The following is a 25,175-nucleotide window of genomic DNA, read 5'->3' on the forward strand; positions in this document are numbered from 1 at the left end:
ATCGGATCCTAGTTCCTCAACCAGGGATCAAACCCGTGCCCCCAGCATTGGAAGCACGGCGTCTTAACCACTGGATCACCAGGGAAGTCCCCTGTCCTTATGATCTTAATATCTCTTTTGTATGATCATTTCATTTTGGTAGCAAAGGAACTCATGGGCCAACATGACAAGGTGGTCTTCTCCAAATGGTTTTTCCTTTTGGTATTAAAAAAAGGAAAGAAAGAAACCAAGGTCATATTAATATTACTATTACATTAATAATGAGAATGTGCTCATTCTCATGGTGTTTCCTGATAAACTGAATAAATGAATAAAACAAGACTCTGTATCTCCTGGTCAAATGTACCCAGCCTTACCTCATTTTATTGTGTTTCACCTTATTATGCTTTGAACATATTGCATTTTTTATCAGCTGAAGGTTTGTGGCAACCCTGGGTCAAGCAAGTCTATCGGCTATTTTTCCAAATAGCATTTGCTCCCTTTGTGTCTCTATGTCACATTTTGGTAACTCTCACAATATTTCAAATTTGGTCATTATTGTTATATTTGTGATGGTGATCTGTGATCAGGGATCTTAGATGTTACTCCTATGACTCACTGAAGGCTCAGATGATGGTTAGCATTTTTTACCAACAAGGTATTTTTATATTAATGTATGTACATTGTCTTTTTTCCCCAATTTATACTTTCTTTTTTTAAATTAATTTTTGTTGGAGTATAGTTGCTTTACAATGTTGTGTTAATTTCTACTGTACAGCAAAATGAATCAGCTATACTTATACATATATCCCCACTTTTCTGGATTTCCTTCCCATTTAGGTCACCACGGCGCATTAAGTAGAGTTCCCTATTTTATACATAGTATCAATAGTGTATAGGTGTCAATCCCAATCTCCCAATTCCTCCCACCCCATCCCCTTTCCCCCTTGGTATCCATACATTTGTTCTCTACGCCTGTGTCTCTATTTCTGCTTTGCAAATAAGATCATCTATACCATTTTTCTAGATTCCACATATATGTGTTAATATATGCTACTTGTTTTTCTCTTTCTGACTTACTTAGCTCTGTACGACACTCTCTAGCTCCATCTGTACATTGTTTTTTAAGACATAATGCTATTGCACACTTAATAGACTATGGTAGAGTGTAAACAAAACTTTAATATGCACTGCAAAATCAAAAAATTTGTGTAACTTCCTTTATTGGGATATTCGCTTTATTGCAGTGCTCAGGAACCAAACCCGTGACAGCTCCAAGGTGTGACTGTACTTGAGACAAAAGTGGTTCAATCTCCTTTTCTTGTCCAGGTCAGGAAAGGAAACAGGAAAATGACAGAATGTGGGATTCAGTTACACCATGAGAGTGGTTAATTATTAAAGTTGCCCCACAGGATCCGTATGTCATATCCTACGTGCAGCAATCTGCCATTTATGCTTCCTTTAAAAAGAAGATAAAAATGATAATTTTTTTGACATCTTTATTGGAGTATAACTGCTTTACAATGGTGTGTTAGTTTCTGCTTTATAACAAAGTGAATCAGCTATACATATACATATATCCCCATATGTCCTCCCTCTTGCGTCTCCCTCCCACCCTCCCTATCCCATCCCTCTAGGTGGTCACAAAGCACCGAGCTGATCTCCTTGTGCTATGCGGCTGCTTCCTACTAGCTATCTGTTTTACATTTGATAGTGTCTATATGTCCATGCCACTCTCTCACTTCGTCCCAGCTTACTCTTCCCCCTCCACGTTTCCTCAAGTCCATTCTCTATGTTTGCATCTTTATCCCTGTCCTGCCCCTAGGTTCTTCAGAACCAATTTTTTTTTAGATGCCGTATATATGTGTTACCATATGGTATTTGTTTTTCTCTTTCTGACTTACTTCACTCTGTAGGACAGACTCTAGGTCCATCCACCTCATTACAAATAACTCAATTTCATTTTTTTTTATGGCTGAGTAGTATTCCATTGTATACATGTGCCACATCTTCTTTAACCATTCATCTGTCGATGGACATTTAGGTTGCTTCCATGTCCTGGCTATTGTAAACAGAGCTGCAATGAACATTGTGGTACATGATTCTTTTTGAATTATGGTTTTCTCAGGGTATATGCCCAGTAGTGGGATTGCTGGATCATATAGTAATTCTATTTTTAGTTTTTTAAGGAAACTCCATACTGTTCTCCATAGTGGTTGTATCAATTTACATTCCCAAGAACAGTGCAAGAGGGTTCCCTTTTCTCCACACTCTCTCCAGCATTTATTGTTTGTAGATTTTTTGATGATGGCCATTCTGACTGGTGTGAGGTGATACCTCATTGTAGTTTTGATTTGCATTTCTCTAATGATTAGTGATGTTGAGCATCCTTTCATGTGTTTGTTGGCAATCTGTATATCTTCTTTGGAGAAATGTCTATTTAGGTCTTCTGCCCATTTTTGGATTGGTTTGTTTGTTTTTTTGAAATTGAGCTGCATGAGCTACTTGTAAATTTTGGAGATCAATCCTTTGTCAGTTGCTTCATTTGCAAATATCTTCTCCCATTCTGAGGGTTGTCTTTTAATCTTGTTAATGGTCTCCTTTGCTGTGCAAAAGCTTTTTAGTTTCATTAGGTCCCATTTGTTTGTTTTTATTTCCATTTCTCTAGGAGGTGGGTCAAAAAGGATCTTGCTGTGATTTATGTCATAGAGTGTTCTGCCTATGTTTTCCTCTGAGAGTTTTATAGTGTCTGGCCTTACATTTAGGTCTTTAATCCATTTTGAGTTTATTTTTCTGTATGGTGTTAGGGAGTGTTCTAATTTCATTCTTTTACATGTAGCTGTCCAGCTTACCGAGCACAACTTATTAAAGAGGCTGCCTTTTCTCCATTGTATATTCTTGCCTCCTTTATCAAAAATAAGGTGACCTTATGTGTGTGGGTTTACCTCTGGGCTTTCTATCCTGTTCCATTGATGTATATCTCTGTTTTTGTGCCAGTACCATACTGTCTTGATTAATGTAGCTTTGTAGTATAGTCTGAATTCCGAGAGCCTGATTCCTCCAGCCCCATTTTTCTCTCAAGATTGCTTTGGCTATTCAGGGTCTTTTGTGTTTCCAAACAAATTGTACAATTTTTTGTTCTAGTTCTGTAAAAAATGCCTTTGGTAGTTTGACAGGGATTGCATTGAATCTGTAGATTGCTTTGGGTAGTATAGTCATTTTCACAATGTTGATTCTTCCAACCCAAGAACATGGCATATCTCTCCATCTGTTTGTATCATCTTTAATTTCTTTCATCAGTGTCTTATAGTTTTCTGCATACAGGTCTTTTGTCTCCTCACGTAGGTTTATTCCTAGGTATTTTATTCTTTTTGTTGCAATGGTAAATGGGAGTGTTTCCTTAATTTCTCTTTCATATTTTTCATCATTAGTGTATAGGAATGCAAGAGATTTCTGTGCATTAATTTTGTATCCTGCTACTTTACCAAATTCATTGATTAGCTCTAGTAGTTTTCTGGTAGCATCTTTAGGATTCTCTATGTAGAGTATCATGTTATCTGCAAACAGTGACAGCTTTACTTCTTCTTTTCTGATTTGGATTCCTTTTAATTCTTTCTCTTCTCTGACTGCTGTGGCTAAACCTTCCAAAACTATGTTGAATAACAGTGGCGAGAGTGGACAACCTTGTTTTGTTCCTGATGTTAGAGGAAATGGTTTCAGTTTTTCACCATTGAGAATGATGTTGGCTGTGGGTTTGTCATATATGCCCTTTATTATGTTGAGGTAAGTTCCCTTTATGCCTACTTTTGGAGAGTTTTTATCATAAATGGGTGTTGAATTTTGTTGAAAGCTTTTTCTGTATCTATTGTGATGATCATATGGTTTTTCTCCTTCAATTTGTTAATATGGTGTATCATGTTGATTGATTTGTGTATATTGTAGCATCTTTGCATTCCTGGGATAAACCCCACTTGATCATGGTGTATGATCCTTTTACTGTGCTGTTGGATTCTGTTTGCTAGTATTTTGTTGAGAATTTTTGCAACTATGTTCATCAGTGATATTGGCCTGTTGTTTTCTTTCTTTGTGACATCTTTGTGTGGTTTTGGTATCAGGGTGATGGTGGCCTCGTAGAATGAGTTTGGGAGTGTTCCTCCCTCTGCTATATTTTGGAAGAGTTTGAGAAGGCTAGGTGTTAGCTCTTCTCTAAATGTTTGATAGAATTCGCCTGTGAAACCATCTGGTCCTGGGCTTTTGTTTGTTGGAAGATTTTTAATCACGGTCTCAATTTCAGTGCTTGTGATTGGTCTGTTTATATTTTCTATTTCTTCCTGGTTCAGTCTCGGAAAGTTGTGCTTTTCTAAGAATTTGTCCATTTCTTCCAGGTTGTCCATTTTATGGGCATAGAGTTGCTTGTAGTAGTCTCTCATGATCCTTTGTATTTCTGCAGTGTCAGTTGTTACTTCTTTTTCATTTCTAATTCTATTGATGTGAGTGTTCTCCCTTTTTTTCCTAATGAGTCTGGCTAATGGTTTATCAATTTTGTTTATCTTCTCAAAGAACCAGCTTTTAGTTTTATTGATCTTTGCTATTGCTCTGTTCATTTCTTTTTCATTTATTTCTGAACTGATCTTTATGATTTCTTTCCTTCTGCTAACTTTGGGGGTTTTTTGTTCTTCTTTCTCTAATTGCTTCAGGTGTAAGGTTAGGTCATTTATTTGAGATGTTTCTTGTTTCTTGAGGTAGGATTTTATTGCTATAAACTTCCCTCTTAGAACTGCTTTTGTTGCATCCCATAGGTTTTGGGTCGTCGTGTTTTCACTGTCATTTGTTTCTAGGTATTTTTTGATTTCCTCTTTGATTTCTTCAGCGATCTCTTGGTTATTTAGTAGTGTATTGTTTAGCCTCCATGTGTTCGTATTATTTTCCTGTAATTGATATCTAGTCTCATAGTGTTGTGGTCAGAAAAGATACTTGATAAAATTTCAATTTTCTTAAATTTACCAAGACTTGATTTGTGACCCAAGATATGATCTATCCAGAGAATGTTCCATGAGCACTTGAGAGGAAAGTGTATTCTGTTGGTTTTGAATGGAATGTCCTATAAATATCAATTAAGTCTATCTTGTTTAATGTATCATTTAAAGCTTGTGTTTCCTTATTTATTTTCATTTTGGATGATCTTTAGCACCCCACTAAAGTCCCCTACTACGAATGTGTTACTGTCAATCTCCCCTTTTATGGCTGTTAGTATTTGCCTTATGTATTGAGGTGCTCCTATGTTGGGTGCATAAATATTTACAATTGTTATATCTTCTTCTTGGATCGATCCCTTGATCATTATGTAGTGTCCTCCTTTGTCTCTTGTAATAATCTTTATTTTAAAGTCTATTTTGTCTGATATGAGAATTGCTATTATGCTGTTATTGCTTTCTTTTGATTACCATTTGCATGAAATATCTTTTTCCATCCCCTCACTTTCAGTCTGTATGTGTCCCTAGGTCTGAAGTGGGTCTCTTGTAGACATCATATATACAGGTCTTGTTTTTATATCCATTCAGCCAGTCTATGTCTTTTGGTTGGAGCATTTAATCCAACCAAATGTTGGATGAACCAATATGTATGAACCAATATGTATGTTCCTATTACCATTTTCTTAATCGTTTTGGGTTTGTTATGGTAAGTCTTTTCCTTCTCTTGCGTTTCCTGCCTAGAGAAATTCCTTTAGCAATTGTTGTAAGGCTGATTTGGTGATGCTGAATTCTCTTAGCTTTTGCTTGTCTGTAAAGGTTTTAATTTCTCCATCGAATCTGAATGAGATCCTTCCTGGGTAGAGTAATCTTGGCTGTAGGTTTTTCCCTTTCATCACTTTAAATATGTCCTGCCACACCCTTCTGGCTTGCAGTGTTTCTGCTGAAAGATCAGCTGTTAACCTTATGGGGATTCCCTTGTATGTTATTTTTCCCTTGCTGCTTTTAATATTTTTTCTTTGTATTTAATTTTTGACAGTTTGATTAATATGTGTCTTGGCATATTTCTCCTTGGATTTATCCTGTATGGGACTCTCTGCACTTCTTGGACTTGATTGACTATTTCCTTTGCCATATTAGGGAAGTTTTCAATTATAATCTCTTCAAATATTTTCTCAGTCCCTCTCTTTTTCTCCTCTTTTTCTGGGACCCCTATAATTCTAATGTTGGTGTGTTTAATGTTGTCCCAGAGGTCTCTGAGACTGTCCTCAATTCTTCTCATTCTTTTTTTCTTTATTCTGCTCTGGTAGTTATTTCCACTGTTTTATCTTCCAGATCACTTATGCATTCTTCTGCCTCAGTTATTCTGCTATTGATTCCTTCTAGAGAATTTTTAATTTCATCTATTGTGTTGTTCATCATTGTTTGTTTGCTGTTTAGTTCTTCTAGGTCCTTGTTAAACATTTCTTGTATTTTCTCCATTCTATTTCTGAGATTTTGGATCATCTTTACTATCATTACTCTAAATTCTTTTTCAGGTAGACTGCCTATTTCCTCTTCATTTGTTTGGTCTGGTGGGTTTTTGCTCCTTCATCTGCTGTGTGTTTCTCTGTCTTCTCATTTTGCTTAACTTACTGTGTTTGGGATCTCCTTTTTGCAGGCTGCAGGTTCATAGTTCCCATTGTTTTTGGTGTCTGCCCCCAGTGTGTAAGGTTGGTTCAGTGGCTTGTGTAGGCCTCCTGGTGGAGGGGACTGGTGCCTCCACCAGTGTTCTGGTGGATGAGGCTGGATCTTGTCTTTCTGGTGGGCAGGACAGTGCCCAGTGGTGTGTTTTGGGGTGTCACTGACATTATTATGATTTTAGGCAGCCTCTGTGCTAATGGGTGGGGTTGTGTTCCTGTCTTGCTAGTTGTTTGGCATAGGGTGTCTAGCACTGTAGCTTGCTGGTCATTGAGTGGAACTGGGTCTTAGTGTTGAGATGGAGATCTCTGGGAGAGCTTCTGCCGTTTGATATTACGTGGTCTCTGGTGGACCAATGTCCTGAACTCGGCTCTCCCACCTCAGAGGCACAGACCTGACACCCTGCTGGAGCACCAAGACCCTGTCAGCCACATGGCTCAGAAGAAAAAGGAGCAGAAAAATAAAGAAAGAAAAAAAATAAAATAAAGTTATTAAAATAAAAAATAATTTAAAATTATTAAAAATAAAAAAATTAAAGTAATTAAAAACAGAAAAAAAAGAAAGAGAGCAACCAAACCAAAAAATAAATCCACCAATGATAACCAGCACTAAAAACTATACTAAAAAACAAAAACAAAAAACGGACAGACAGACCCTAGAACAATAACTCTAAATACTAAACTAAGATAAACATAAAACCAAAAACAAATTAGATGCAGAAAGCAAACCCCAAGTCTACAGTTGCTCTCAAAGTCCACCGCCTCAATTTTGGGATGATTTGTTTTCTATTCACGTATTCCACTGATGCAGAGTACATCAAGTTGATTGTGGAGATTTAATCCTTTGCTCCTGAGGCTGCTGGGAGAGATTTCCCTTTCTCTTTGTTTGCACAGCTCCTGGGGTTCAGCTTTGGATTTGGCCCCGCCTCTGCGCCTCTGCGTGTTGGTCGCCTGAGGGCGTCTGTTCTTCGCTCAGACAGGACGGGGTTAAAGCAGCAGCTGATTAGGGGGCTCTGGCTCACTCAGGCTGGGGGGAGGGAGGAGTGCTGAATGTGGGGCGAGCCTGCGGCAGCAGAAGCCGGCATGACATTGCAACAGCCTGAGGTGCGCCATGTGTTCTCTCCAGGAAGTTGTCCCTGGATCACAGGACCCTGGCAGTGGCGGGCTGCACAGGTTCCCGGGAGGGGAGGTGTGGATGGTGACCTGTGCTTGCACACAGGCTTCTTGGTGGCTGCAGCAGCAGCCTTAGTGTTTCATGCCCCATCTCTGGGGTCCATGCTGTTAGCCGCGGCTGGCGCCCATCTCTGGAGCTCCTTTAAGCGGCACTCTGAATCCCCTCTCTTCCCGCACCAGGAAACAAAGCGGCAAGAAAAAGTCTCTTGCCTCTTCGGCAGTTCCAGACTTTTTCCCGGACTCCCTCCTGGCTGGCTGTGGCGCACTAGCCCCCTTCATCCTGTGTTCACGCAGCCAACCCCAGTCCTCTCCCTGCGATCTGACCTCCGAGGCTCAAGCCTCAGCTCCCAGCCCCCACCCGTCCCGGTGGGTGAGCAGACAAACCTCTCAGGCTGGTGAGTGCTGGTCGGCACCGATCCTCTGTGCGGGAATCTCCACTTTGCCCTCTGCATCCCTGTTGCTGCGCTCTCCTCCGTGGCTCCGAAGCTTCCCCCTGGCAACCCACCGTCTCCAACAGTGAAGGGGCTTCCTAGTGTGGAAACTTTTCCTCTTTCACAGCTCCCTCCCTGAGATGCAGGTCCCGTCTGCATTCTTTTGTCTCTGTTTTTTCTTTTGCCTTACCCAGGTATGTGGGGAGTTTCTTGCCTTTTGGGAAGTCTGAGGTCTTCTGCCAGCATTCAGTAGGTGTTCTGTAGGAGTTGTTCCACATGTAGATGTATTTCTGATGTATTTGTGGGGAGGAAGGTGATCTCCACGTCTTACTCCTCCACCATCTTGAAGGTCTCCTCCAAAATGATAATTTTTAAGTGCATTTGAATTGTAGCAGAAAGTCCAGCTGTGCCAGCACGGGCAATTTGGCCCAGCATATTGACACAGAATGTTTTTTTGGTTTTTAATTATAACATACAATCTGTTCTGAGATGATTTCCATCTAGACACAGGTGTCCGATTAGATGACAAGTGGTGGCCGGTACTGATCTTCCCACATGCTGAGGATTTATGAGCTTACCAGTCCTGTTTACAACCAAACTATTTATTTATGTACATCTGTTGTTCCTTTCTTCTCATAGTCTCTCTGATCTGCCTCCATTTTTGGCTGAGAGGGTTGGTGCTGAGAGAGGAGAAGAGAGGTCTCCAGCAGTCACACTAGTTCATGTTTCCTCAGGAAACAGGAAGGACGCCAAGGAAGGGAACCTTCAGATGCATGTGTGCAAAGGGACTAAGTCTTCTCATTTGTTTTCCTTCGGGTGCTTCTCACAAAGTGGGACCCGCGATACGTATTTGTCAGGCTAAGGAAAGGGAAAAGAATTCTCTATTCCGGGGAAGGTTCAGGGGAGAACCAGGAGGACAAAGGAACATTCTGTGAATACCCTAGGGATGCAGGAGAGTTTATGGAAGGGGGCTCAGGAGGGGCCCAAAGGAGGTCCAAGATGGGATATCAGGAGACACACACCAGTACTCTTGGAACAGGACAGACACTGTGGGTCACATGTTGAGTGGTGACTTAGGACAAAAGAGGCAAGTCGTGATGAGACCTCAGGGTCCCAAATAGTGAAACTGTGCAGTTTGAGTGTAGTGACAGATGACTAGGCCCTGTGGTACCCAGAGTCTGAGGGCAGTGGTGGGGGGGAGGGATGGGCACGCTCTGGGATGCTTGTGCCCAGCCAGTTTCTGCAGACCCTCGCTCAGAAGCTGTCCTCATTCCCGGTGGTTAGGAGAGCACTCTGGGCACACTCCATCCCTGAATCCAGGAGAAGCTCCACAGGAGTGGTCCCATCCCAGGGTGCGGACGCGAAGGATGTAAAGACAGCGCAGCTCAGCCTCTATCACCACCGTCACGCATGCGCAGCCCACTGCCCAGGCGTTCTCAAACTCACTTAAATCCTCTGTAATCCGGGGCCAGAGTGAGAACTCGGTCCCTCTCCTTCCCAACATAATTAGGAGCTATAGGAATGGCACTTCTGGCTCTGTCTGCATTGTGCTACTGGGGAGTCCTGGGAAAACACAACCTCAAGATGCAATTATTATTATTATTATTATTATTTTGGCCGCGCTGCGGGGCCTGCAGGATCTTCGTTCTGCGACCAGGGATCCAACCACACATCCTGCAGTGGAAGTGCAAAGTCTTAATCCCTGGACCACGAGGGAAGTCCCAAGATGCGATTATTTTTATCCCCTCTTCCACAAGCCCTCCTTCCTCCTTTAAAGTTCTTGGTCCAGAGCAAATTTTTCTCCGTTAGAAAAAAAATCAGGAGATTCTGACTGCCTGGTCCATAGGCAAATATTAGGGAGAGGAAGAGCCTGGCACGTCCCTGGGGCCCTGGGCTCAGTCTCCAGGAACAGTCCCATCTCCCAAGGAAAACAGCACCCTCAAGGCCTCTGGGGCTGGCTGTAAGCAGCGCTATCCCAGGACCTACCCAGATAACCTGACTGTGTCCACTCGTCTCCAACAACAACTTACAAAATCAATTAAGTGGAACCATATGAAATTACCAATAGTTCTACCAATTACCCCCAAATGGAAATTTCATATGGCTCAACCTAACATGATCTAGGATAATAACTCCTCCTGTGTCCCTACACCAACAATAAATAGTTAATTGAGGTATAGATAGTAAAAATTAAACATCCTAATCCCCAGTCCTCAGCCACTAGCCAGCAGCTTCCAGGAAAGGGTACAGAAAAAGGTGCTCTTGTAGCATCATTTTTTGGTTAATTTCGTACAGCAACATAAATTGACTCAACTTGACAATACTGCTGCTTTTGCCTCAAACGCCCCCAATACAAATGTCTACAGGGTTTTTCCCCAGCACCCATCAAGCCCGTGCATGCAGAACTTTCACGAAGCCACTCCTCTGCTCAAGAGCCTATGGTGACTCCTTAGTAGCAGCTTTGAGGGCCAAACCCTTGACATGGAAGGCGCTCCCTCGTCCAGCGGCCCCTCACCCATCCCAACCCGACTCCACCGTCACTCTCCCACCCATCCGAGCCTCACCATCATGTAAGACCTGAGACCCGTATCCACCACCAAACCCTCCCTGACTTCACAAGTTCACAGTCAGAGCTCCCTCATCTGACTCTCTGTTCATTCAAGGAACATTTCATTTGAATGCTTGAGACCCTTCCTTTTGCACACCTCAGCTCACTGTTACTTTATCTTCAAAGGTGTAAGTATTCTCAACTAAACTCAGGCTCTCCAAAGGCAGAGACTGTGGATTATGCAAACTCTCTTCCTCTGTCCTAGTACATATGATAAGCACATGAGATTTGGGAAACCCGTTTTCAGTCCTAACATCAGCACATATATCACGTCTCAGGCTTCTGGCTCTCCTTGTAAATAATTGAGTGTCATTAGTTTCCACATTGGTAGACATCCCACAACAGACCTTAACTAGATGAAACAAGTAACGTTGACAGAAAACACGATCACAGACATCCACTGACTACCAGTAAATGTGCCAAGGTAGCATTTGTCAAGAACAGCTAATACAGGCAGGGAAGAGCAGCGTATTTCTTCAGAGTTTTGTGAAAGCTTCATTTTAGAGTTGCATAAAGAATGTGAACATGGGGTCAGAAGCTCTAATTTAAATCCTGGTCCTACCAGGCTCTAAGTAGCTGTGTGACCTTGGGAACATTATGTGATATTTCTGAGCCTCAGTTTCTACATGGGCTAAACTTGGTACCTCACCCCTGCCGGCTGCTTAGCATACAGTAGGCACTCAGACTGTGTTTATTTTCTTCCATCTCCCTCTCCAACCTCTTGTAACCTTGGTTTTCCCCCAAATCCACGTACATGTCAAGGGCAAAGAGTACACGATGCTAAATGTGACTCAGCAGGGTGAATTTGTCATTTATGTAGTGACTGAAATAGAAAACCAGTAGGGACAGGATATTAAGAGAAACACTTGGGCAGATCTAAGCATACGGCTCCTGTGGGGAGAGAAACTTCACGTTCACTGATCCTAGAATTACCTGACTGGTGTGAGCCAATAAGCTCAGTTACTGCATAAGCATTTTGCTGTTATTACCTCTAATGGGTTTGGCTCCTAGCAACTGTGCCTCCTATCTGATACCACAATTCAGATGAATTAACATAACCCAGGTTCACAACGGTCATCTCTGTTTTTCCACTGAAAAGGCTACCAAAATGACTGGAAATCACATGAACCCAGTTTCTTTTCTAATCATTTATTATTCCTTTTGTTCAGGCTGCTAATCATCAAGTTTAGGGTCAAGACAAAGTAATGAAAATATACTGCTAAAATGAAGCTTTTCCTTACCTTCTTTCATCAGAACAAAGGGAGTGTACCTTTTCCTAGTCATTTTTTAAAAAATATTTATTTATTTGGTTGCGCTGGGTCTTAGTTGCAGCAGGCGGGCTCCTTATTTGCGACACTCAGGCTCTTTAGTTGTGGCATGCAAACTCTTAGTTGCGGCATGCCATGTGGGATCTAGTTCCCTGACCAGGGATCGAACTCAGGCCCCCTGCATTGGGGGCGTGGAGTCTTAACCACTGCACCACCAGCCAAGTCCCTTCCTAGTCATTTTTTAACCATAACCCATATGTCTAATTACACCACAAAGAAAAACTACGTCCAAGGTCAGCATCCACTTTGGAATTCTTGCCTTGGCTCCTATAATAACATGCTAGAAAAAGAAATGGGAGAGTCACACCCAAATTGCTATAGGATAGAAATAATACATAATCACTCTTTAAGCATTTACTAATCCTGAGTATTAAAAGAAATGGAAATTGGTGTTTTAAAACATCTGGTAATATGCAATGCAACAACACAAAAATGCCTGGAAAATAAAAGTCAATGTAATGCATCTAATGACATGTAATCCCCCTTCCTAGCCGGGAAGCTCCACTTGAAATACTTTCCCTTTTATCAACCTTTCATTCCTTAATGGTGTCACCAGACTTATGGCCTCAGTAGGCAGTGCTAAGCTAAGAGACGATTCACCTCCATTCTTCTGTGGGAGATGGAGTGGAACTGGCTGAAATCATTTTCCTTTTCACTGAGTAATCATTTGTCCTGGGCTTTTTCCAGGGCTTTGTTTGGTAACAAACTCATTTTGCTCATATGCAAATCTGAGGCAGGAGAAACATTTGCGAACTTATATTTGATTATGCAAACATCCCAAGGAGGATTTCCTAAACGAATAAAAAATTGGAACGCAGCCCTTTACTAAGCCTCGAAAATGCGACTGTTTTGTAACTGGGAGGCCTGGCCAATGGCTGTATTGATCAAAACTGGGGAAATTAACAAGGGTAAGGTAATAAAATGAAATGCCATGCTATTTATTGTCTGTCATCACTGATGACACTCTAATTAACGTCATCGCTACCTAATCTTCTTTATTACCAGGAGGACATCAACCGAGCCATCAGAAACAGAGTAATTAAAAAGACGTCTTCCAGTTCTCATTTCAGAAGTGCCCCAGTTTGGGGTTGTTTTTTACCTGCTGACCTTCCCATGCCAATTCCCCAAGTGCCTCTCAGCATGTTGGCACAAGAGCCCTCTATGGTCTCTCGGTGAGGGATGTTTGCCAGTCCTTGGTACAACAGATACCTGATACATTTTTTCTAAGCTACTCGCTGATTTGACAATGACCTTTACTGTCCCAGCTACCTTGAAATTGTGATGCATTTTATGCAGTGCCTCTGTTGTTTACAAGGGGATTCTAAAGTGAACCAGCTTCCATGTCGTTCCTCGTTTTCAAAGCGAATCTCTGACCACGCTCAATAATTCTCATCCTCCCTCCCTCAGTTTTCCGCTCACCCTGATCTGGTCCTGCATATTTTCTACCCATCTCATAATCACATCACAGTTTCCACTTCCTCCTCTGCTAGTTTTATTTTGTCTGAAGAATCTTCATACTCCATGCAAGCCAGAAGGTATTCTCCTCTCTCCCCAGATGTCCCAGGTCACACCAAGACAAAAAGGACTGACGACCGAAGTATGAACTTTTCCCTGTTGTCACTCACCTGCCTCCTTTGAGCATCCTGCTAAAGTGGCAAAGCCAGCACCTCCCATTTCCGATATACCGTGTTCTACGAGGCAGGGCTTCTCAAATGCTAATGTGTACACACACCACTGGGGACCGTGTTAAAGTGCAGGTCCCAATTCAGTCAGTCCAGGTCGAGGGTGGGGCTGAGATTCTGCAGCTCTAACAGGGTCCCATGTGATACAATGCTGCAGGCCCAAGGACCACACTTTGAGAAGCAAAGCTATAGAGCTAAGCTATAGAGAGAAGTTCCAAGTATCCTTCCAGGAATGCTGGTCAACCGTTCGCATTTTGAAAGCGGCCCATAAACGATTCCCTATAGTAGTGTTATAACAAACAGTATCTTTATTTTCATAATGTGAATAAGCGATATGTGATAGGTAATCAAAACAGGACATCACCCGTGCGGTGGAACACAAAATCCACTCATGATTTCCTTGCCAAACGGTTTCCTTTCAAGTACAGCAAACAGAAACGGGGGAGGGAGCAATGAAGGATTTGACTACCCAGAGTGGACCAGCAGCATCGGTATCCCCTGGGAGATCATTAGAAATGCAGGATTTCAGACCCCACTCCAGACCTACAGAATCAGATTCTGCATTTTAACAAGCTCCCCAGATGATCTGATGCACATTGAAATTTGAGGAGCACTGCTTTGGACTGTCTCTTACTTCATCAAACCAGTTAGTGGAACCAAAGTATACAGAGCACAATGGGAGGGATCAGAAGGTCCTTGGACTAGTACATATCCATTTGATTAACCCCAAGAGCATGGCAGTGTGACTCAACCAAATCCAAACTGGGATCCAAGGCAGCCAGTGGCCCAGGGCTGGGACCTATTTGCACCAGTTGCCAAATGGGCAGGAAGGGAGTGGGCGAAGGGGGCCAAGGAGATGTTCTGTGCCCAGGTATAACGGACACCTGGGAGGAGATCAGGCCCGGGGGCAATGACAAAAGAGGGGACAGCTTGGCATCTATGCCCTGCCCTCCAAGCCTTGGAACACAGGGTTAAGGATGGACTCTGAGGGAGATGTGTTTTGAAAGCCTGTGCGAGGCACTGGGACCCAAATGCGGAGGTACAACAGAGTAAGCAGAGAACCAGCCCCCTGCCTCCCCAGCACAACAGGAGGGGGCAAGGCGGTGCCCTAGGGACACATTGGCAGCCAGGGGACAGCAAGGCCAGGGGAAGTGAGGAGGGACATCATGACTGGAGGAAGAAGAGGAGCCACGGTGCACCTGAGCACAGGTGACGTCCTCCCCGGGGGACTCCGAGGACTTGGGCCAAGGTCCTGTGAGAGCAGGCGGGGCTGCTGGGACTCCACGCTGGGCATTAATATTAACATGGCCTCGTTTGCTCCCAGGCTGGTGAGGCCTCGGACGTGCCAGTGACCACGACAATAACCTTCTCTCCAACTGCAGGTCCTCCAGGTGAACCCTTCTCCCGCCTTCTGATTATTCCGTCATGCGAAGCCTGCACGCTCCTCTTTTTGCTTTTGCTGCCCCGTGTGCCAGTGTTGTCCCTCACGTTGTCCTCCTTTGTGACATCCGATAGAGGTTTGCTTTGACTGAGGCTTCCCCTGGGGACAGCTTCTCTTTCGGTCTGACCCCTGGGTTTAATGTTTCCTCTCAACAGTTGCCAACTCACCCACGATCACATCCCTGGGATGTCACCACTCACTCAGTAAAATTCCAAGAGGGCACGGCTCCCAGGCCGGGCTGTGGTTTCCTATGATCTGGATTTTTAATCCCAATTGTCTGTTACAGATCAGAGATTCATAATAACCTTGATGTGGGCTGAGTTTTGCCTTTCTCAGTACTGTTCGGGGAGGCTCAAGGGGGTGTGTTTATTTGGAGAGGGAGCACTAAAGTACATCCCACCTGGACCTGTCTCCAGCTGACTTGATGCCTGCAAGCTTCCTATTTTCCTTCTTATGTCTGATTATCGCACCCCAAGGCCTTCACCAGCCTACTGATCTCCACGGGACTGTGTCACAACAACATTCAAACACTGGGCTAGACAGAGCTGTATCACACTCCATCCCTATAGGTGAGGCTGCAGAAATCATTCTAAAAGCAAACTCCTCCATCACCTTTTTTGTAGAGAGATGAGCACTTCTCATTCATTTCTACATCTCTGTGCTTTGGTTGGACGGATCTTAGATTGATGTAAAGGCACCTGGAATATTTGCACCATCCGCCAGTGCCTCCCTGCAGACTCTCACCCCTCATTATCAGATGCTTATCTGAGGGGCAGGCACAGAGCTCCACTATCCATTATTGGGACCTCCCTGGCAGTCCAGTGGTTAGGACTCTGCACTGTCACTGCCAAGGGCTCAGGTTCAATCCCTGGTCGGGGAACTAAGACCTCACATGCTGTGTGGTGTGGAAAAAACCAAAAAACAAAACCCTGCCATTATTGTAAGGACAGAGGAGGCAAAGAGCTTGTGGATTCTTTAGAAAGTGGTTTTTAAACGATTTTGACTTCTTGATTAAGACAACCTCCACGTACAATATAATTAAATAGCAAGCGAGTAAAACAATTTAAGAGGAAATGTTACAAAAATATACATAGTTTTCATTCATATTCAGGAGAAGTGACACATTTGGAAAACACTGGGGCTGCTCATGTAAAATAATAAAGGAACATGATGAACAATTTTGAGCCAATAAATAAGACAACTTAATGAAATGGATGGATCCCAAGAAAGATACATATTATCAAAGTTCACTCAAGAAGAAATAAATACCCTAAGTATCTGAGGTTTAGATACACCAGGCTGAGGAAGAACTTTACATAAGTACTTAAGGCATGGTCATTACACGATTGATTGGATTTACCGATAAATTGCTACGTGGAAATATGCATCCTTTCTAAACAAAAGTAATGCCATGGATCCAATCTAAGAAAGATGCAAAGGAGGATCTTAAGAAGGACCCGTGTGTTGGACGCAAAGGCTGTGTGGGTGAAAATCTTTGCGTGTTCAATCTGAAAGGGCCAGTAGCCCAACACCCTCAATTTTTAGATACAACTGCTGACCAGAGAGAGTAAGCAATTAGCCCAAGGCCACACGGCTAGTTAGTAAGAACTGAAAGAATTCTTCCACAGATCCTGAATCTTTCGGAGCAATGGTTCAATGTGTTTTGAAAGCCTGTGTGAGGCACAGGTTTGGGGGAGTCGTTTGTAACCATGGAATAAAGCAAAGCTCACAGGATCATCCAGAGGAAATGGAGCCGGACGCAGATTCCTCAACAGGCAACAATACCTATGCAAAGCAGGTATTTAAAGCTATTTCACTTTAGCTTTACTCCAATTATTAAGCCATCCAGCATCCCAACTTGGCAAAATAAAGTCACCCAGTGTTCCTGCAGCGGGCAATAAACAAGTGTGCTCGTCCCTGATATCCCCGTAGACAGGATGATCTAAAAAAACAACTCCCTGAAGTGAATTAAGATTCCAAACAAAGAAGAGTGATGCTAGGGGAAAGCAGATTAAGGTTCAAACTTTTCTTCCTTTAGGGAATTAAAAGCAGGTTTGGTTTTCCTCTCATTGCAAAGTAGGGGAAATCGCAGTGCCAAGACCCTGACTGCATCCAACAGGTTCCGTAAAGCTCTACCAGCGGCCCCAATATCCACCCTGAGTGCCAGAGTCAAGGGGGGCCTCGCCTACACCTCTGCTGTCAGAGTACCTGGTGGTCCTCACTGCCATGGGAGCCTGCACGGCCACCACCAGCCCCACCTCCCAGGATGGCTACAAAGACGATAGCAAGATGACAGGCAGAAGGTCACCTGCATATAAGTAAGTATTCAGTCCCTCGTGGTTAAATCAGATTGACAACGGCAGCACCAAGGCTACAGCTCTTCTGTTGAGAAGCCAATCTCAGTGCGCAGAAACTTAGGTGGTTCACTCAAACAGACCGACTGCTGCATCTAGGCTTTTTGAGAGCATCATTTACAAATATTTCCACAAACACTGCTGCCTCCCAAGCCTTGATAGGGGTAGACCTTGGCAGCTCTGGCTTCTCTAGCTGTGGTTAAGCTTCTTCAGGATCCCTTGCAATGCTATCTCTTGGCGTTTGCCCAAAAATATATGATTTGCAGGGATGGAGTCTACTAAGTAAACGGGCCTTGCTTGGCAAGATTCCAAACACCCAGCCCTGATGCCGGGCATGTGTGGTAGACCGTCCATAAACAGGTATTGCATGAATGAACCCAGTAAATCCATAGTCGTGTGCAGGAAAACAGCCTCGCGGTTGAGTTCACAATCCTCAGAATGTGCCGCGTGATCAGAGCAATCCTGTACTCAGGATTTTTCAGCTGTTTCTGCCCCCAAATCTATCGAAAGCTACTCAGTCATCAACACACTATGGGGTCAGCACAGTCACGGACCCTGCAGGTGCCCACCCAGATGCCCTTACCAGGCAGCGGCTGCCACTCACCAGCTCGTATGACTGATGGCGACAGGAAGGGTACAAAAGACAGGCTCCTTAGCCCACGGTAAGACCAGCTCCTTGGTGCAGTGCAAGCCCCAGAACTCCCAGCTGAGACCACATCCTTGCTTAGCTGTGTCTCCCGCTCACCTCGCTCCCCTACCCCCTTCTCCTGCCGGCCCTCCCCCCAAAATCACACGCACAAGAATCCCAATCTCGAGTTCTGCTTCTGGGGAACACAGTCCCACACCACTGCCCCAAATCATGAGAAGTCTTTATATTTTATTTTATTTTGGCGGGGGGGGCCACGCTGAGCGGCATGTGGGATCCTCGTTTCCCCAACCAGGGATGGAACCCTCACCCCCTGCATTCAAAGTGCAGAGTCCTAACTACTAGACCGCCAGGGAAGTCCCAAGAGGTCTTTAAATTTTAAAAAAAGAATGAACGCTAAGTGTTTTCGTGTTTCGTGGCATTTTCCGAATTCATAAGTAGAAGGCATTCCTCCTCTTGTGTTTCATTAAAAACAAAAGGCAACAGAGATGCCTCGAGTGTCTTCAAGCTATTTCTTTCACACACCGTTCTTACCTTTGTTCAGGTCTGCGATGGATCTAATATCATTTCTCCAAGAAGCCTTCAACCCAGTCTCAATATGTATGAATATGTCTATGTAACACGTATGAAGACCCTCAACCGGCTCCACCTCCCTTCTTCACTCATCTTGCTTCTTCTTCATGGAAACTTACCACTATTGGTGTTACAACATTTGCTTTTGCTCTACAACATTTAGAGATGCTTTAATCTGTCTCCCCAGCTCTCTAGGTCTGTTCTGATACAATAGCCATCAGCTACATGTGGCTATTTTCAAGTTAAATTGAAATTAATAAAAATTGCTGTGCCTACCACAGTGGCATGTAGTAGACACTCGATAAATATATGTGAGCCAAAAGAAAGGGTACAAATGAACTTATTTACAAAACCGAAGTAGAGTCATGGATGTAGAAAACAAAATATGGTTACCAGGGGATGGGGGTGGGGAGGGATAAATAGGGAGATTGGGATTGATATATACATACTACTATATATAAAATAGATAACTAATAAGAACCAGAGGTATAGCACAGGGAACTCTATTCAATACTGTGTGATGGCCTATATGGGAAAAGAATGTAAAAAAAAAAAGAGTGGATAGATGTATAACTGATTCACTTTGCTGAACACCTGAAACTAACACAACATTGTAAATCAACTACACTCCAATAAAAATTATAAATAAATAAATAAATAAAGGTAAGTCAAAGAATGGTTCCTGGTGATCATCAGTGATTTCCTAATATCTAATTTTGTAACTTTTTACACTTTATCAGAACAGGATGGAGAAATGAAGGATGGGCTAACTTAAATGTTGGCACCCCACAGGGACAGGGCTGATGCTATGTGTCAGGTAGGTGCCTCAACAGATAAATGCCAAGAAGCTCAGTGGCTACCATAATAAAAGGTTCTTGCCCCTATGAAATCTCATGTGGACTAAGCAGCCTTCCTCCATAGCACATCCTCCCGGGTTGCCGCAGTGGTGGGAGAGACACAATGGCAGTGCCTGCTTTCATGAGAAGTGACACACAGCACTTACACCCATAGTCCAGTGGCCCCAACCAACCCAAAGGTCTTGGGTCGGACTCTCCGCAAATCAGAGGCTGGGGAAAGGATCTGGGTTTATTGGGGAGGTGATCCTGGGATGTACTGGAGGAGGCGAAAGAAATGAGGCAGTACAGCATCACGAATGAGCAGGTTACTGCTGTGAGCAACCTGGAGTCTGCTGGGAACCTCTGGGGAGAACAGGTAGAGCATGCCTAAGGGTTGGCCCACCAGTGGGGCAAGGAAACTGTGATATGTATCCACCCATTCCCCTCTATCAGTGGTTCAGGGCTGCTTCTAGGAGCACTAACTACCCAGAACTTCTGGTTTTCCCCAAGAATGGTCCAACCATGCCCCTGCAACCAGAGAAAGCCCTCCAGTAGGATTGCAGTGCATTGTAGGGGAAACATCAGAACGAGGACTGTGGGCCGGGACTTATAGCATCTGCTAAAGAAGGGAAGCATGTGGATATCTGGAGAGCACCAGCTGTCTCTATATAAAGACCCAAGCTCCAGAGGATTCTAGTTGTAGCCAATCCGAAACCAACAAAGCATGTGAATGAAACTGAACAACCAGCTTCATCCAACCCATTCCTGGAAAGATACTCCTAAAACCAAGGCTATTATTGCTGGGAGATCTGCTCATCCAATCGGCCCTGAGGTCCAAAGATGCTCCTTGAAGGGTGCCCTGGACTAGTCTGCGGGTGTGGAGATGGCTGTTAGGAAAAATGCTCCACAAGTTTGGGGGGATTCCAAGCCTGTTCACAAGTAGTATGTGGTCTCTGGGGGTGACTGGTAAGCGCTTGCTTACAAACCATTTATCACAAGTTCCAAAGAGACGGAGCAGAGGAAGGGCACACGTATCCCTGGAGGGCCTGGGAGGTGCTGCCATGAAGGTGATGCCTACAAAGAGGCCAAGAGACAAGTGGAAATTTGTCAGGTGTGAGGACAGGCAGGATGGAAGCCACTTCCAGCAGCTTGGTCCCGTTGGTGTGTTAGGTTAGTAATTCACACAAAGAGGAAATACCAAGCTACCTTTTAAATTAATTAATGCTGAAAACCTTCATTAACAAAAGATTTCACTCTAGCCACCAGAGATTTGTTTCTGTGACATTTTTACTTGTGTGTTTGGGTGGCCTCGTGTTTTCTGCCCTCTGCTTCAACAAAGTGCAGTTTCCATACTTCTTTTTTTTCCATGCTTCCATTTAACTGGCAGCACACCTGCTCTCTCCTCGGAGAATTTTGAGCTTCTCTGTCCAAAAACACAGAGTGGAAAGTGAATCGTTGGTGCTCTTAAAAATTTAAGGCAGGGCTTCCCTGGTGGCGCAGTGGTTGAGAGTTCCCCTGCCGATGCAGAGGACACGGGTTCGTGCCCTGGTCCAGGAAGATCCCACATGCCGCGGAGCGGCTGGGCCCGTGAGCCATGGCCGCTGAGCCTGCGCGTCCGGAGCCTGTGCTCCGCAACGGGAGAGGCCACAACAGTGAGAGGCCCGTGTACCGCAAAAAGAAAAACAAAAAAACAAAAAAACACACACACAAAAACAAACAAACAAAAAAATACTGAAGGCAGATCACTAAGCTCACATGATATGGGATATCAGCTTCAATCTCAAAACCATCCCCAATTTTTCAAATGTTTTTCACTGTCCTCAAACATACAGAAGACAAAACAAGTGTGTGATTAATTAGGCAAAGTGTTACCAGAGCCCTCTCCCACAGGTCAGAAGCAGCACTCACAAGAGACAGGCTAACTCAGAGCACCTGAATGAACCCTAACTAAATGTCCTGGAGAGGAAAAAACAGATACCCCAAGATGCAACAGCTCCTCGGAAACTGGTTCAGGAGGGCTCAAGTCAGTTAGCAAAGGTGGGAAGGTGGAGATGGCTGAACAAAGCTCTGCCCTAGGGGCTTCCCTGGTGGCGCAGTGGTTGAGAGTCCGCCTGCCAATGCAGGAGACACGGGTTCGTGCCCCAGGTCTGGGAAGATCCCACATGCCGCGGAGCGGCTGGGCCCGTGAGCCATGGCCGCTGGGCCTGCGCATCCGGAGCCTGTGCTCCGCAACGGGAGAGGCCACAGCAGTGAGAGGCCCGCGTACCGCAAAAAAAAAAAAAAAAAAAAAAAAGCTCTGCCCTAAAGCTCATCTGTTCTTCCCGTGGATGCATGTGGTGCTCCCTCTCCTCCCCCTGGGCAGCGGCACCATCAACCCTGTCCCCTGTCCCCCGGCAACCAAGAGTCAGCTGGGACTCCCATTCCCTTCCTTCACTGCCCACATCCAGTCAATCTCCACTCCAAGTCCTGGAGATTCCATTTTTTTGGGCCACGCCACATGGCTCACGGGGTCTTAGTTCCCCTACCAAGGATTGAACCTGGGCCCTCAGCAGTGGAAGTGCCAAGTACTAACCACTGGGCCACCAGGGAACTCCCTCTACTTCCTAAATGTCTCTCAAATCTGATACCTCCTCTCCATTCTCTTAACTACTTGCTGCTTGAATGCCCCTCCTCCACCATGACATCGGACCCGGACCATCTGTCTCTGGCTCTTCTTCCTACCCCTCACCTACCCACACACCTGGACAAAGTGAGGTCTCTAAACCATAAAATGGGTCATCTTTCCCCTGCCCCAACTAAACACTCCAGTGGGTTTCCACCTGTTTCTCAAATTCTGCGGGATCCTCAGACATATTCTGGGGGTTCACAAGTTCTCCAAAATTATTTTTTGTTTAACTTTGTGCTTTCACTTTAATGAGCATCTTTTTAATAGAATATCAATAGAAACATATTCTAGAACATCCAAATGAGCATGTAATGACCAAGTACTGCCACATAATTCCACTGTGTGTATTCCTGCATTTATGGTATAGTTGGCAATAAGAAATATGATTATTATTATTTTAATTGTCACAGGCCAATGAGAAAACAAGTCAGAGACTTAATAGAGACAAAGGAAACTGATGAGAAAATTAAGCTATCATATAACCCATGTGGTACGGCACACAGCCTCCCATAAGAATGGAACAACTGTTTTTAGACCCAGAAACAATGATTTGGTTTTAGCAAGAATGACTTCATCCATCACATTAAATTCATGGAGTTAATCTGAATTTACTCGATTTGTAGCTGTGTTGATATTTTATTCATATATTTGTTTTGGTTTTATGGTCATATGAGAGCTCTAAATATAAAGTGCTTAGACATATTTGAATTACACTATAATAAAAATAATTTAAGCCACCACTAGATGCTATAAGATTTCTTTTTCCTTTAAATAAATTCACATATTACTCCCATTTGAGAAACTCGGGCTTTCAGAATGAGGTTTAAGCTACAAAACAAGGCATACGTGGGAGAGACAGTGACATTCTCTGAACTTTCATCCACACACCCCTCATTGTTTCCCAGCCCCCTCACCATTGGTTCTGGCCAATGGGCTGTGGCATAAGCAACGATGCATCAGCTCTAGACTGAAACACAGAAGAGCCAGAGAGTAACTTTCCCACGATCTCCTCCTACGCTGGTGACCACATAGGCCAATTTTTCCAAACGGTGTGGCTGCAAGATGGGAAAGCTCTGTCAGCTTGGCCCTCCACTGACCTACGAAGGACACACAGTGGAAGTGAGAAGTAACTGTTGTTGTGTGAAGCTACTAGATGATGAAGTTGATTTGTTACTGCAGCAGAGCTTAGCCTATCCTGACTAATACATCTTCAGGAACAGCAATCTACCTCGCTGACCAAGCCCTTCCCATCGTACTCCAGGCTCCAAACAACGTTTAGTTCAATGACTTGAACGCATCAGGTTGTTTCATGGCACCACCTTACCTTTGCACATGCTGTTCCTTAATCCTAGAATGTCATTCCCCACACTCTTCTGCCCTCTTCCCTATCCTGCCATTGTGATTCATCCTTTGAAACCTAGTTCAGATATAATTACCACCAGGACATTTCCCTCCCTTTTCCAACCCTCTTCCCCCCTTCACCATTACCCATCAACTCTACAGAATGCTTATCTTGCCATGTGATAATAACACGTTTACATGCCTGTCCCTACCCCACCTCCAAACACACTGTGGCAGGGTCAGTGGCTTATTCATCTCCACACTATCAAGACCAGCATGCAGCAGAAGTAGGCAGCATTTGGCCATTTGGCCAGGAAGAGCTTCCTCCAGGGGGCTGGTCCTAAGGCACTGGAAGGAAGTTAAGTTAGATCCATCACGTCCCTGGAGGAAACACCTGACTCAACAGCAACAAGACCAGTGAGTCTCAGCTGTCTCTGCCCCAGTCCCAGGCCAGACACGCCAAGGAATCCTGAACCCTCCCCATCATCTCCCCAAACACATTGCTCTTCAGCCCCCAGGAAGGACTCAGACTTTACCTGGGGCAGCGGGGTCGGGGGATGAGGGGAGCAGCCTAGGGCCTTGTACTCAAAGTGTGGTCCACACTTAAGAACTGAGGAGCTAGTGAGAAAAGCAGAACCTCAGGCTCCATCCCGACTCCTGGGTCAGAATCCACATTTTAGCAAGATCCCCAAATGATTCATTCATATGCCCAATAGCATTTGAGAGGCACTGGCCCAAGGCACCCAAACAGAATCTCTCCAACCTGAAAGGTAACTTTAATAACAATACTTTTACACACTGATGTATGCAATTATATCTCAATAAAACTGGAAGAAGAAAAAAACTCATGAAAAAAATAACAATACTTTCTCTTCGTAATAATATCTGCAAAGTCTTTACATCAGCGGTCCCCAGCCTTTATGGCACCAGGGACCAGTTTCATGGAAGACAAGACGGTGGTGGGGGGGTGGGGGCGGGTGGGGGGGGATGGTTCAGGCAGCAATGCGAGCGATGGGGAGTAATGGGGAGCGGCAGATGAAGCTTTGCTTGCCCGGCCTACTACTCACCTCCTGCTGTGCGGCCCAGTTCCTAACAGGCCACGGACCAGCCTTTTCAAAGAACTCCCCCACATACGAATCTTCAAAAGAGGCTCTGTGTTACCACCAGATGGTTTAGGCATTAACAGGAGGCTACCAAAGGAAAAAGTGGGAAACTCTGGGTACCAGATACGATAGCCCCCTAGATGCAAGGAAAGGAAACATCATCAGGCAAGAGCCTCTGACTAACAAAGCCTGTCCAAGCCCCTCACAAGCCCCGGTACTGGTCTGCAGCTTGGGGGCTGGGGACCCCTGCTTTGTATTACTCAATCCTCAGAACAATTTGCTCATGTCCATTTTACCAATGAGGAAACTGAGACTCAAAGTGTCTGGGTACCTTGCCCACCATCATACAGCTTTGAAGAGTCAGAG

General features: G+C 44.3%; 1 long non-coding RNA gene across 1 annotated transcript in view; it reads right to left on the bottom strand.

Moving 5' to 3' along the window:
- Nucleotides 1-7,525: 7,525 nt before the first annotated feature.
- LOC116762296 overlaps nucleotides 7,526-25,175 on the bottom strand; it is a 29,426-nt gene continuing 11,776 nt past the window's right edge. Inside the window, exons 2-4 of the long non-coding RNA XR_004352238.1 lie at nucleotides 23,369-23,374; nucleotides 17,195-17,208; nucleotides 7,526-7,536 (exon numbers count right to left, since the gene is read on the bottom strand). This is a non-coding gene — a long non-coding RNA (uncharacterized LOC116762296). The remainder of the gene's footprint in view (nucleotides 7,537-17,194; nucleotides 17,209-23,368; nucleotides 23,375-25,175) is intronic.

The sequence above is a fragment of the Phocoena sinus genome, chromosome 11, assembly GCF_008692025.1.
Source record: "Phocoena sinus isolate mPhoSin1 chromosome 11, mPhoSin1.pri, whole genome shotgun sequence".
Lineage (NCBI taxonomy): Eukaryota > Metazoa > Chordata > Mammalia > Artiodactyla > Phocoenidae > Phocoena > Phocoena sinus.